Source organism: Bison bison, unplaced genomic scaffold (assembly GCF_000754665.1).
Source record: "Bison bison bison isolate TAMUID 2011002044 unplaced genomic scaffold, Bison_UMD1.0 scf7180017864291, whole genome shotgun sequence".
NCBI lineage: Eukaryota > Metazoa > Chordata > Mammalia > Artiodactyla > Bovidae > Bison > Bison bison.
In genome coordinates this window covers 10,047,416-10,062,763 of record NW_011494863.1, presented here as the reverse complement: position 1 = coordinate 10,062,763, position 15,348 = coordinate 10,047,416, and positions in this window count along the sequence as shown.

The following is a 15,348-nucleotide window of genomic DNA, read 5'->3' as shown; positions in this document are numbered from 1 at the left end:
AATTTCTTTTATTATTGTTTTATAGTTTTCAGAGTACAAGTTTGCATGTCTTTTGTTAAACTTATTTTTCAGTATTTTATTCTTTTGATGCTATTGTAATTGAATTATTTTCTCAATTTCATTTTAGATTGTTCATTGCAAATACCATTGACATTGGTTTTTTTTCTCTGTGTTCTTTGGATTATATAATGTCTATAGATTCCTTCTGAAGGAGTCTTTGGGCCTAGAAAAGAAAACAACAGTCTCAGAGGCCCTTGCTGAATCATCTAACTTCAGAGAAAACAAAACAGAACTTTAGGTCCCACCCTGATGCTCCCGGCCAGTTGCATCTACCTGGGACTTATTACCCCACTACCCAGAAACCTTCCACCCCCTACATCTGCCTGGGACTTATCACCCCCTGCCCAGAGGACTTATCACCCCCTTCCCAAAACCTCCCACTCCCTGTTCAACTACAAATGCCATCTCAACTAAAGAATACCCAAAACATCCTGCCTGACTAACATTTCCCTTATCGCTTCCACAAACCTCCCTTTAAATACGGTTTCCCTGATCCCTCTCACGTTCAGCCTGGTCATTAGGCAGACTGTGACCCCTCCTTGCCTGAATTAAGGTAACCTACTTCCGTTGAGGTGGTCTCTCTTTTTCTGCCTTGGCCTGATCTATACTTTACACCTTCATGTATGCTAATTCTTTATTTTGCAGTTCATTCTGCTGTTGAACATCTCTAGTGAAATTTTCATTTCCACTATTATACTTTCAACTCTAGAATGTCCATTTAATTGCTTTTAAAAAATAATGTCTTTCTCCTTACTAATATTCTCTAGTCAATGCAGCATTGTCGTCATATTTTACCTCTTTAATCATGGTTTTCTTTAGTTCTTTGAACATATTTTTGATGGCTACTTTGAATGCTGTGTCTATTAAATCTGACAGTTGATTATCTCACAGGCAATTTATTCTATCTGCTTTTTTCCTCAGTGTATGTGCTGTATTTCTCTGTTTCTTTGGACATCTTTGCAGTTTTGTTGGAAACCAAATATTATAGGTAATACTGTAGCCACTCAGCATTGCCTTCTCCCCTCTTTCTTTTCATTGCTGCTTGCTAATTGACTGGCTTGATTATTTGGTGAGTTCTGTTTCCCTTACGCACAGTGTTAAGCCTCTGATTGTGCTTCTTGGGGGCTGAAGCCGTGTACATGTCTGCTGTCATCTAGGGCTGATAGAGATTTTGGCAGGGCTTTTTTGACTATCGTTTTCTCTGTCCACAACCACTAAACTTCATTAACTACAGATTGATCACTGTGTGGTTTAAAAAAATGCCCTGGGATATAAATTGCTCTACAGATGAAACCATCCAAATTGTCTCTTTTGAAGAAATAATTTGTGATTTGTTCTGTCCCTACATGTCTCCGGCTGTGCCTTTCCCTGGTTCTCTGGGACAACTAGCTGGTTTACAGTTCAGGTTATAAATTGAAGGAATCTCCAATCTCTTCCCAATTGCCTTTAACTAGTTTCACTGTTCTTGAGAACGTCCTTAGGCTTGAACTTCTCTACGTTGTATTCCAAGTGAAGTCAGTTCTTTTGGAAAGTGATTAGGATCTATCTACTTTGTGGCCTGCTTCTTTCCTCAAGCAAAATATCTGAGGTGGTTCTGGACCTGAGGGTGGGGATAATGCACCTTTTTACCCTGAGCGATACCACCACTTTTTAGCTGAACTCCTGGTGGAGGTAGGAGCAGTAGCCCCGGTCTTCTCAGCTTGCCTCTCCTGCATGGACCTACCCCCTTAGGGCAAGGACTGTTGGGGCTCCACTATTCTCAGAGGCAACATACCCAACATAAAGGCTTCATACCACCAATGGAGGGTGAGTGGAAGAAGGAGCCCCCACCTCTCAGTGACATTTTCCTGGAACTTAGCCCTACCAACAGGTAGCTCCAGGCAGAATGAAAAGTGCCAACATGCTGCTCCTTCTGGGAAGATAGCCCTTTGACCAGGAGCCAAGGGAAAGGGAGCCCCTTTTTTCTGTCTGTGCCAGTCTGGAGCAGAGTTTCCATCTCATGATTTCAGAGGGAGAAGAGAGTATGTCTCTTTGAAATGCCAAATTGCTATTATTATCAAACTTTAATAGATTTTCAGTAAATTTCATTTGCTGTGTTTCCTTGGGACCATTTCCAGAGACTTTAAATTGTTGTTTTTGTTTTTATAAAATCTTCACCAGTTTCATTGGAGAGCAAGTCTATGGAGCTTGTCATGTTGTCATGCTGCCCTTTACTATTTTTAAACCATCCAAAAATCAGGAGTGGGTCTAAGGTTCTGTCAAATGTATTGTTGGCCCTATCAATGTGATTTTTTGTGAAGAAGCTTTTGAAATGAAAATAGCAATTAGAATATATTTCTTTTTTGTTTTTTTCTTCTAGGATACATGTATTCTGAAGGAGATCAGCCCTGGGATTTCTTTGGAAGGAATGATTCTAAAGCTGAAACTCCAGTACTTTGGCCACCTCATGTGAAGAGTTGACTCATTGGAAAAGACTCTGATGCTGGGAGGGATTGGGGACAGGAGGAGAAGGGGACGACAGAGGAGGAGACGGCTGGATGGCATCATTGACTCGATGGACGTGAGTCTCAGTGAACTCCAGGAGTTGGTGATGGACAGGGAGGCCTGGCGTGCTGCGATTCATGGGGTCGCAAAGAGTCAGACACGACTGAGAGACTGATCTGATCTGATACATGTATTCTTCTGGCATCTTCTAGCATGTCATAATTTATTGCTTTATTCAATTTTCTTTTTTATTGAACAGTTTGCATCTATAAGGGGAAATCTCACCATTGGTGCATGTGTATGTGGATACTCTAATCACAGTTGGGAATAAAAACGATTTTTCCTTTTATAGTAATATGCTGTTATTTTCTTCTTGGGGAATGAAATTGGTAGTTAGGTTACTATTTGCTATTTGAAAGTTTAGATCTGAACAAGCTTATCCAGTTATGTGTGTGTGATGTGTGAACAATTTTGAACATATTTAGTTACTAGATATGAAAATTTCCTTTTCCTTATTGTGACTATTCTGATATTTAACATTTTTAGGAATGAAAACATGGGAAAGTATTAATAGCATATAGGCCTTGCAGATCTGAATTTGAATTCCAGCTGCATGTCCTAGCAGTTGGGTGATCTTGGATACATAGCTTCATCTCTCAAAGCTTCAGTTCTTGTCCTTAAAAGGAGGACAAATATTTATTTCTTGGGGTTATCGCAGTGACAAAAAGATGGAATGAACATAAAACATTCAGTGCTATGATTGGGTGCTTACTTACTGATCAGTATTCAGTAAGTGATAATTCCCTTGCTTTTGAGAAAATAATTCATTTCACATAGAATTTAAAATAATTAGCATTTAACTGTGCAAAATATTTGCTGATAATTTTTTTCTTATCCTGGATGCTCTATTTCCTGCCTCATTTCTAATTTTATTAGTTTTCAAATTAGATTTGCTGTTTGTTGGCCATTTGTTAGTGTTTTCCAACAAGTTGGCTTTGGCTATATCAATCACTTCTTTACATTTTATTTACTATTAAACTAAGTTATTGTTCATTTTATCACATTTATGACTTCCTATCCTCTTTTTTACTCTTTTCCTCATTTTATATAATAGGTGAGAAGTTAGCTGATTTTCCTTTATTTTTAACGAATAAAGACAAGTAAAGTTACGAACTCTCTCTACATATTGTTTTGACCACTTCCCATAAATTTTGATTCATAATTATTATTCTCTTTATATTCTGCAGCTGGATTCTGAGGATGTGATTAGAACTAGACGTTCAAGGATGGACTAAAAGTAGGGACTAGTTAAAGAGGCTATCACAACTGTGAGCTGGGAGGCCTTAGCCCACTATCTAGACTGGGGATGTCATTGGGTGGCAGAATATCTGGGGCTTAGTAATAAAATCATCCAATATCAGCTGAATGCCAATTATGTGCTGAACACTTCTCCTCATAACGGTTTTGCATAGCTCCTTAATTATCACAAGTGTTGTGACACTTATTTCACTTCTTCTTTTCTGCAACTGAAGATACTGAAGTAGTCAAATGACTTGCCCAAGAGCACAGAGCAAGTATAATTCATTCATCAGGAATCCTGATTAGACATTCTCTGCACTGCTATGTCCTGTCACTCCATTATAAATCTCTCACAGGTTTATTCTTAAGCCAAGTCTTATTCTCCACACTGTCAATAGTGAACATTGTTATCTTTTAATTTACTTTGTGGTGACAGACATGGGTTGTATTTACTTTGCAGTGTTACTTAAGATGTGTTACCCTTAGAGAAGACAAGGGTGTCAATGGGAAGAGTTTTCAAATATAGGAGAAAGCTTACATGTGGAAGAGCTCACTTATCTATTTCACAAGACCCCAAAAGACCAAGCTAAGTAGAACAAGGTGTAAAACACTAGTTGCATGATAGCTCCAGTTAATTAAATAACTACTATGTGCCAAGCATTGTACTATAAGAATATTACATGCATTATGTCAATTAGTCCTTATCACAGTCCCAAGAGGTAGGTGTTATTATTACTATTCCTTGTTTATAGATCCTTCCTTATTATAGATTCCTTATTTACAGATTGGGATATTACCACTCCAAAGTATTAAGAAATTCATCCCAAGTTGCAGAACCAGGAAGTGACACAACTGGCAATTAAATTCAGGTTATCTGCCTCCAAAATCTTAAACCTTATTTGTTTTTGCTTAATTGTCTCTCCTGGAAGCTGTAAGAAGGCAGAACTGTAATCAATATAAAGGAAAATATTAATAATGTGCTACTTCAGGGGGTGATGGAGCTTTCATTTCTGGAAAGATCCAAGCAGAGGCTTGTGATCCTCTGACCACAAAAATAAGAGGGAACCTGTTACCTACAGGCCACAGTGGTACTGACCGTGAAAAATACTCTACAATAATTGTAAGAAATAGGATAATATGTGGTAGAAAAATCAGACTGTCTTGTGAGGTAGTGAGACCCCTGCCAATGAATCAGGTGGGGTAAATGCAAGAGTGTAGAAATAGAGTCTAAGTTTGGATGGATAATTTAATTCAATGGCCTTTTAATTTTTTCTGAAATCAAATATCTTAACCACTAAGTCTGATTTTGCCAGAAAGAGAAGTTAGAACAGCAGTTTTCAGGTTTTTGAGTATGTGGCTTACATTCAAACACTAGAAATGTAGAACTCCCCTCAAGGGATCAGGTGATTCAAAAGAAGGCTAAACAAGTCAACAGTGATTGCAATGTAAATACTAATTCCACATACCAGTGCCTCAGAGAATCTGTAGAAGCGCCCTAGTTTGTGCTTTGTAACTTTATCACCCAGCACCATTAGGGAGCTCCTAGGGGACAGCCTTTTGTTGCTCTCTCCTGCTCCTCCTATACACACAGCCATGTGCCAGCATATATGCATCCTTTCTTAGATGCCAGCTAGATACCAAACTGTATCAATTATTCAAAACAAATTCTACCATCTCTACACTATTTCAAAAAACTATTCAACTCATTTTTATACCTGACAAACAGCCATAACAGTGTGAACCAACAGGTTAAGTAAAATTAAGTTTACACATTGAGTAACTGTAGGAGCACACCTGTGATGAAACTATAGAACAATTGCTATATGATGAGCATGATAGAAACGGTTGTATTTTGAGCACTAATGTTGCATGGGGCACAAACTGGTGGCTGAATTAAGCCTTTTACCGTTACTGCCCATGATTTAGGTGTCACCAGTAAATCATGAACATATCCTAATTCAAAGGGAAGATCTGCCCCTTATTTAATTGTGGGCTGGAATAGCCTCTTATCTGAAGTCTTCAGAAGACAAGGCAAAATCTGACTGTGACTCAGTGGACATTGAGGCCCAAGGCAAACAAACTCCATGAACCCCTAAAAGCTCATCCTCTTCTGTTGACTTATTGATGTGCAATCTAGGCAAGTCAGTAAGCTGTTATGAGCCTCGATTTCTTTATCCATAAAATGGTGATATTGATAATGTTTTCTCTGTAAGATTGTACTGTGAAGGCAAAATGAAGTAAAGATCATTAAAGATCTTTATAAACTGTAAAGTGCCATGAAGGAAAAAGAGTAATTATTATTTTTAAAGTGATGTTCTAACAGAACCTGGACTGTAGCCGAAAGCAGGCTGACTCAGAAGCAGGTTTGTAGGGGAGCTGGAAGCCTGCTGGGGCATTGCTAAGGAAACCAGCAGAGAAATGTACGTCACTGAGCCCCATCCTTATCTGCCCACTGCATAGTATCTACCAAGAGCACAAACAGTGCAAGGGACTGGTCATGGATAATTTGGGGATAAAACACACATCAGATTCCATTTAAGGAAGGAGAGAAAGTGGGAGCAGGCTCCAAAGAAGGAAACTATTTCTTTTGGTTACGAAGAGGAAAGCACTTCCTGAACATTTCTAATCGACATGTATAATGCCATCTGGAAGGCAGAGGGAGAAAGCTGGCTCTTAGGTTTCCTTTCAGAAGGGGAAGCCTTTGTCCTTGGCATCATTTGGATATTTGTAAGTAGATGAAGTTTAGTAGCATAAGCCCTGGGAGTCCCTGGGCTCAGCTGATGGGTTCCATTGTCAGCTTCTTTGTTGAGTATAACAAGTTGTGTAAAAATGAGTCTTGTGACCCTGGGAATGAAAACTGTGAAAAGTTCTCAATGTATCCCTTTGAATCTCTGCAACGTCTCTCATATGATCCCCTTGTTTGCCATGAATACTTCTGTCACATTCATGATTTCCATGATGTATTATTTCCTTGCTCACTTTATACCTGAAAGGAAGATACCTAATAAATATTCCAAATTCAACTTTCCTTAGTGGAACTCCATATTGTCCATTCTCACCCTTAAGAGTGTTTCTCCCCAGCATTAGAATTTCCTCCACTATTGAACCACTTAAGTAACAAAAGGTTATTTTGATCCTTGTCATTCTCTTACCTAGTATAATGTCAAAAAATCCTACTGATTGTATCTTCCTGGGACTTTCCAAGTTCAGACCTTCGGCATGTCTTACCTGGACCATGGATTTAGGTCTCACCTCTATTTTTCAGTCACTTTACTACCTCTTCATGAAAAGGCTAAATCTACCTTTCCAAAAGGTAGACCAATGTGTGCTTTTTCCTTACTTAAAAGTATTTGATGACTCCCTGTTACAGAAGTACACACTCTTTTCTATGGCATTTGAATGAGTTCCTTTTAGGGGCAATACTGGGAACTATATGACCAAACAAGCAACTGTAGTATCAAGTGGGGCTTAATGCAGTGTGGTCTTGAGCTAAGCTCTTGGTATGATCAAGATTCTTCAACAGACAAGAAATTGTAGGGAATACAGAGAAGCACGGATATGTGATCCAGATTGTTTTTAAAATTGTGCTTTCTGAAAATTCCACTGGTCATTAGCAGCTGTGTAGGTCCCTGAATCATTTTTGGCCTGGATAACTAGGACTAACAGAGATGTGATAAATGAGGGAGGTATTAAATAAACAGACTAGAAAGTCTTTTCCATTACAGGTTTGTAGGCATGAAAACCGAACTTGGGGCCATCATTATTGAGAATAAGTGAGTGAGGTTTATTGAAGAAAGCCACTTATGGCTTGTTTTTAACAATGGATCACACTCAAAATTTATATGTATATTGTTTATTTGCCTGTATATTCTTATTTTAATCACTGTCTCTGATTTGTGGCTTAAAAAGATTTAGAAAACAAAATATTCCTCTTAGAAACTTTTTTGGTGAGGCACCTTTTTCTAACCACTCTTCCATTTAGGGACAGACCTGGAAATTACATTGTAGGGCCTTCTGGGTGATGGACAGTTCAGATAGACACATTGAGAGAAGAAATGGGAACTGCAATAGCTGATCTTGGTTAAGAATAATCAAAAGTGGACAATACATACTCACATATGCTTAAAATATCCAATTGGATTACACATGGAGTGATGAACAGAGGTTCCTTCTGCAACTGAGTGATGCATTTTTACTTTGTATTTTACACCTTATAGGATTTGCTTAACCATGAAAAATAATTACACATTTATATTATTACAGATATGCAGAAGACACCACCCTTATGGCAGAAAGCAAAGAAGAACTAAAGAGCCTCTTGATGAACATGAAAGAGGAGAGTGAAAAAGTTGGCTTAAAACTCACATTCATAAAACTAAGATCATAGCATCTGGTCCCATCACTTCATGGCATATAGATGGGGAAAAATGGAAACAGTGACAGACTATTTTTTTAGGCTCCAAAATCACTGCAGATGGTGATTGCAGCCATGAAATTAAAAGATGCTCTACCTTGGAAGAAAAGTTATGACACCTAGACAGCTTATCAAGAAGCAGAGACATTACTTTGCCAACAAAGGTCCGTCTAATCAAAGCTATGGTTTTTTCCAGTAGTCATGTATGGATGTGAAAGTTGGACTATAAAGAAAGCTGAGTGCTGAAGAATTGATGCCTTTGAACTGTGGTGTTGGAGAAGACTCTTAAGAGTCCCTTGGACAGCAAGGAGATCCAACCAGTCCATCCTAAAGGAAATCAGTCCTGAATATTCATTGGAAGGACTGATGCAGAAGCTGAAACTCTAATACTTTGGGCACCTGATGCGAAGAACTGACTCATTTGAAAAGACCCTGATGCTGGGAAAGACTGAAGGCAGGAGGAGAAGGGGATGACAGGATGAAATAGTTGTATAGCATCACTGACTCAACGGGCATCAGTTCAGTTCACTTCAGCTGCTCAGTTGTGTCTGACTCTTTGCAACCCCATGAACCGCAGCACACCAGGCCTCCCTGTCCATCACCAACTCCCAGAGTCCATGCAAACCCATGTCCATTGAGTCGGTGATGCCATTCAACCATCTCATCCTTTCTCATCCCCTTCTCCTCCTGCCCTCAATCTTTCCCAGCATCAGGGTCTTTTCCAATGAGTCAGCTCTTCAAACCAGGTGGCCAAAGTATTGGAGTTTCAGCTTCAACATCAGTCCTACCAATGAACACCCAGGACTGATTTCCTTTAGGATGGACTGGTTGGATCTCCTTGCAGGCCAAGGGACTCTCAAGAGTCTTCTCCAACACCACAGTTCAAAAGCATCAATTCTTCAGCGCTCAGCTTTCTTTATAGTCCAACTCTCACATCCATACATGACCACTGGAAAAACCATAGCCTTGACTAGGTGGACTTTGTTGACAAAGTAATGTCTCTGCTTTTTAATATGCTATCTATGTTGGTCATAACTTTCCTTCCAAGGAGTAAGTCTTTTAGTTTCATGGCTGCAATCACCATCTGCAGTGATTTTGGAACCCCCCAAAATAAAGTCTGACACTGTTTCCACTGTTTCCCCATCTATTTGCCATGAAGTGATGGGACCAGATGCCATGATCTTCGTTTTCTGAATGTTGAGCTTTAAGCCAACTTTTTTCACTCCCCACTTTCACTTTCATCAAGAGGCTCTTTAGTTCTTCACTTTCTGCCATAAGGGTGGTGTCCTCTGTATATCTGAGGTTATTGATATTTCTTCCGGCAATCTTGATTCCAGCTTGTGCTTCCTCCAGCCCAGCATTTCTCATGATGTACTCTGCATATAAGTTAAATAAGCAGGGTGACAATATACAGCCTTGATGTCCTTTTCCTATTTGGAACCAGTCTGTTGTTCCATGTCCAGTCTGACTGTTGCTTCCTGACCTGCATACAGGTTTCTCAAGAGGCTGGTCAGGTGGTCTGGTAGTCCCATGTCTTTCAGAATTTTCCAGAGTTTATTGTGATCCACACAGTCAAAGGCTTTGGCATAGTCAATAAAGCAGAAATAGTTTTTCTGGAATTCTCTTGCTTTTTTGATGATCCAGCTGCTGCTGCTGCTGCTGCTAAGTCGCTTCAGTCGTGTCTGACTCTGTGCAACCCCATAGACGGCAGCCCACTAGGCTCCCCCATCCCTGGGATTCTCCAGGCAAGAACAATGAAGTGGGTTGCCATTTCCTTCTCCAATGCGTGTAAGTAAAAAGTGAAAGTGAAGTCGCTCAGTCGAGTCCGACTTTTAGTGACCCCATGGACTGAAGCCTATCAGGCTCCCCCATCCATGGGATTTTCCAGGCAAGAGTACTAGAATGGGTTGCCATTGCCTTCTCCGATGATCCAGCGGATGTTGGCAATTTGATCTCTGATTCCTCTGCCTTTTCGAAAACCAGCTTGAACATCTATAAGTTCATGGTTCATGTATTGCTGAAGCCTGGCTTGGAGAATTTTGAGCATTACTTTGCTAACGTGTGAGATGAGTGCAATTGTGTGGTAGTTTGAGCATTCTTTGGCATTGCCTTTTTTTGGGATTGGAATGAAAACTGACCTTTTCCAGTCCTGTGGCCACTGCTGAGTTTTCCAAATTTGCTGGCATATTGAGTGCAGCACTTTCACAGTGTCATCTTTCAGAATTTGAAATAGCTCAACTGGAATTCCATCACCTCCACTACTTTGTTCGTAGTGATGCTTTCTAAGGCCCACTTGACTTCACATTCCAGGGTATCTGGCTCTAGGTGAGTGATTATGCCATCGGATTATCTGGTTCATGAAGATCTTTTTGTACAGTTCTTCTGTACAATTCAATGGGCATGAGTTTGAGTAAACTCCAGTAGTTGATGATGGACAGGGAGGCCTGTTGTGCTGCTCTCCATGGGGTTGCAAAGAGTCAGACACAGCTGAGTAACTGAAGTGAACTGATATTATAACTGACTGATATTATTACTATGAAAAGGATACAAAATATATTGCAAATTGAAAAAAGTAAGTGCAAATATTGTATATTAATTAATTCCATTCTTGTGAACAAATATATATATATATGTGCATATATTTTCACAGTCTTTATTTATATGTATATTAGTGTTTAATCTTATATGTATGTATGTATACATACATGCTAGCTGCTGCTAAGTCGCTTCAGCCGTGTCCTACTCTGTGCGACCTCATAGACGGCAGCCCACCAGGCTCCCCTGTCCCTGGGATTCTCCAGACAAGAACACTGGAGTGGGTTGCCATTTCCTTCTCCAAGGCATGAAAGTGAAAAGTGAAAGTAAAGTGGCTCAGTCGTGTCCGACGCTGAGTGACCCCATGGACCGCAGCTTTCCAGGCTCCTCCATCCATGGGATTTTCCAGGCAGGAGTACTGGAGTGGGGTGCCATTGCCTTCTCCCACATACATACATATATTTGAATCAAATGAAATCTGAGTCCTCATTTTGTCAGGAGGACAAGATATTCAGTCCTCATGATTTTCAGGGTGTTTTGCCTTCTTCTTAGAGTCACATACAAATTACCTGGTCCCACTCTCCTATTGTGGCCACTGCTACCTATTTTGTCCATGTTTGCATGGGTCCTTGATTGGGCAATAAGTTGTTTTACATGCCAAGCTTGGAGGAAAATCTTTACTGAGACTAGACTTTCCCTCTGAGAAAACCCTCTGAGGTCCTGGTCTCCCCTTGAGAGTGGCCCTGGAAATTGTAGCCTAAGTTCCTATTGCTTTTGGAATGCAAAGATCTGTGTCCTCTTGCCTGTCTTGAGGATTGTCGTATTTCTAGTACTCCTAATTTTAGCACAAATCACTCCATAAGTTCAAGGTCCAGAAGCAGGTTTCATTTGTAGGCATCTTCTTTTGGCTCTAAGTCAAAGAGACATAAAAGGCCTGGAATTCTTGGAACACTTCTTAGAGTTTTGTGTGTGTACTTGTATGTAAGGATTTGTGCGTATTCATTTGTCTAAATGCACATGTATAGGCTTCCCTGGTGGCTTAGTGGTCAAGAATCCACCTGCCAGTGCAGGAGATGTGGATTCAATCTCTGGATCAGGAAGATTCCCTGGGGAAGGAAATGGCAACTCACTCCAATATTCTTGCCTGGGAAACCCAATGGACAGAGGGGCCTGGTGAGCTACAGTCCATGGGGTTGCAAAAGAGCTGAACATGACTGAGCAAGTAAACAACAAGAACAACATGCGTTTACACTGATGCATGTGTATGTGGGGGGTTGGTCACAATAGAGTGAGAGTGAAACACAATTTACTATTTAATAAATCACTTTGCCACACTCACTTTATAGATGAGGAAATAGATTCTGAGAGATGAAGCAGCTCATACAAGTTTAAGCACTAGTAAGTGGCGTGATAATTTTAAATCCTGATCTCTCTAGCCCCAAAGCTCATTCTAATTTCCTCAGACTTAACCATAATCACATTTTTACAGCATATACAAAGACTGGAAATTTCAGGCAGACTTTCCCAGATTTTCAGCTTTTTAGCTATTTGAAAACTTGTGGGGAAACACCAAATTGCTTGATTTTTTTCCCTTCCTTTTCAGACTTTATCAGAAGGGTAGATATTCTGGTTGAGAAACAATTTAAGTCCTAGGAAGACAGTAATTTAAAACCATGAGGTGCTAGGATTGGAGGAGATTTTAGGGGTCATCTAGGTTGTGGTTTTGACTTTTTTCTCTTCTAATAAGCTCTGTGCTAGGTTATTAACAACAGAAACCCACTCAGGTTTTAAACAATGGAAACCCACTCTGCCTAGTATATGCCAATGAGGAATTTATTGAGAGGATCTGGGGTAAGTCACAGATTCCAAGGGAAGTTGACATACCAGACCTTAGAAAGAGCAGGTCTGGACCTCCAAGGCGCAAAGCTCTGAAGCCGTCTTTTCAGTCTTCTCTTGAAGATTAATATGTTCCACTTTTTTGTACTTTCCTTGAATTCCATGTGTTAAACTTACTTTCCCAGAGACTCTGTCCTCTGATATGGGCATGGAACCACCCTAAGTCTGTAGAGGTTAGGGGCCCTTGACTAACACCCCACGAGACCATGCAAAGTGGGATTGGGGACACTTATCTTTGGCCCAAGTTGCCACCCCCGCCCCCCACCCAGCAGCAAAACTGGGCAGAACAGAAATCACAGTCTAGACTTTCCAACTTGAACCCTGGGCAGCCCCTGCTTTTGATACTATGATTATTGTGCATTCCATCCTAAGTACATTCAAATTAGAAGCTATATTACATAATTTACTAGGGGTGTTTTTAGGTGCTAAGCACTTTTTCAAGGATTTTAAAAAACAACCATATCCAAACACTCAAGAAGAAAAATTGAAAACATTGTGGGAAGTGATTATCATTCATCAACTGAGATCAGACATCCTGCAAAACTGTGTTGTGTGTGGTAGATCTGTTGCCTGATTAGAACTGGATGAAACCTGGAAACCTTTATCTGTCTGTTAGAAGAAATGGAGTAGCCACATGACTTGGCTTCCTGTCAAAATCAAGTGTGGATTTCCGTAAGTCCTGGCTTTGGAGCTGTTTGACCTGGGTTGGATCCCAGCTTTGTGTCTACCCAGCTGTTTGACCATGTGAAGGTTGCTTAAGCTCTCCAAGCCTCAGTTTCTTCATCTTAAAATTCTGACAACTTTACTTTCAAATCACAAGGTTGTTGGAGAATTCAACAAAATCCTTTGTGGATTATATTTATCATCATGGCCTGGCATAAGTGCCCCAAAATCTTAGCAGTACAGCCCACTGGATTCTTCTTCCTTTAGTGTGGATTTTTAGGCTTTGCAAAACCTTTTCACACATACACACCTCATCAATCTTCAGCAACCCAATAAGATCTCTCACAAAAGCTGGAATCCCATAAGAGCACAAAAGAGGTTTTTTCATGAAAGTAGAATTTCAGAAGTAAATTGGAATTGATCTGCTCTTAGAAATGAAAAGTGTTTGATCCAGAGGTTTACTATTATATTTAAATCAAACAGTGCTTGAAGAAGCAGTAGAAAGTCTATCAAAAGCAGAGGAAGATTCCCTTCCCTTTGAGGGTTATGACTCCTTTCTGGCAGGAAAACAGCAATCAGCCAGGGAGCCACTATGTACCTGCTCCTTTTTGTGAATGAAGAGAGGCTGCAAAGCCAGGAACCAGAGCAGAGAGATGGCTAGTTGCTTTCTTCTTCCTTCCTGTTATCTAGAAGCCTCTTCCTTGTAGTATCAGGGCAAGAAGATGGACAGGCAGGTGGTAGGCCAGAAAGGCTGTGGCTGGCATGAGATACCCATAGAGCAGCAGTTCCCTGCCAGTACTTGGGGAAACCTGAGAGTTGACGTCAAACTTTCTGCAATCCTAGGAAGGGTCTGATTCCAAGAAAACAGGCTGTGATGAGTAAGAAACCAGTGTTCTGATCAAATATGCCTACAGATTAAATAGTGAATTGTGCCAAGATTTGTGAGAAAGGTGACAACTTGTGAGCAGGTGTTTGTTTCGCCCAAGTTGTTTTGTGGTGAGGTGAAACTAGATTTGCCTACAATATTCACGTCTTTTCTAATCTTCAGTAGCTACTAACAGTGTTTTGCTTAACAGTTTTCTTCCTCCCTTCAAGGACCGATACTTCTGAAGAGAAGAAAGATAAAATTTCAAATCCTGTTAAAATATTTTTTTTCAAATGCTCTCTCAGGTTATACTATGGGTTTTTATATTCTGATAAAGAAGTGAACTTGTGAGTTGCAGTCATTGGAACAGAATTAATAGGAACAGCCTTACTTAAGCCCTGACTAGAGTTCTTTGTCATCCAATGTAGTTAGGTTAAACACCAACAGGGAAATATTACCAGTAGATAATTCTACAAACTGAAAAAGCAAGGGAATTAACAAAAGTGGTTTTTAAGAAACCTAGACTTTAAGTTTTTAGTCTCTTGTTCTGATCATCTCTTGCCATGTAACCTAATTCCTCCCCTTTGTAAGCTAGTGGTACAAAATAACACCAATTTATTGTTTCTGATTTGGGGAGTCAAGAAGTCCAGGGAAACTTGCCTCTGCTTCACAGTGTTTAGGGCTTGAGCTGGAAACACTGAAAGGCCTGTAGTGACACAACAGTTGAGGGTTGGAATCATCTCAAAGCTTATTCACTTATATATCTAGAGGTTAGCTGTCCACTGGGGCCTCAGTGGGGGCTGTCAGCAGGAACATGTCTTGTGGTCTTTCCACGTGGTCTTCCTGCTTCCTCATAGCAATCTCAGAGGACCAGGTGGAAGCTGCAACCCTTTTTATGACCTACCGAGGAATTCATGTAAGGTCACTTACAGTCACAGTCTTGCCAAGATTCAAGGGGAGGAAAGACAGACTCCATCTCTCTCTGGAGGGATATCTACTTTACACTGAAAGATGAGCAAGTGGAATGGGATATTTGCTGTGACCATTTCTGGAAAGTATAATAAGCCATACATTTCAATACCTTCAATCAATTCCAGAGCGTAAAACCCTTCCATGATTTCTGATGACACAT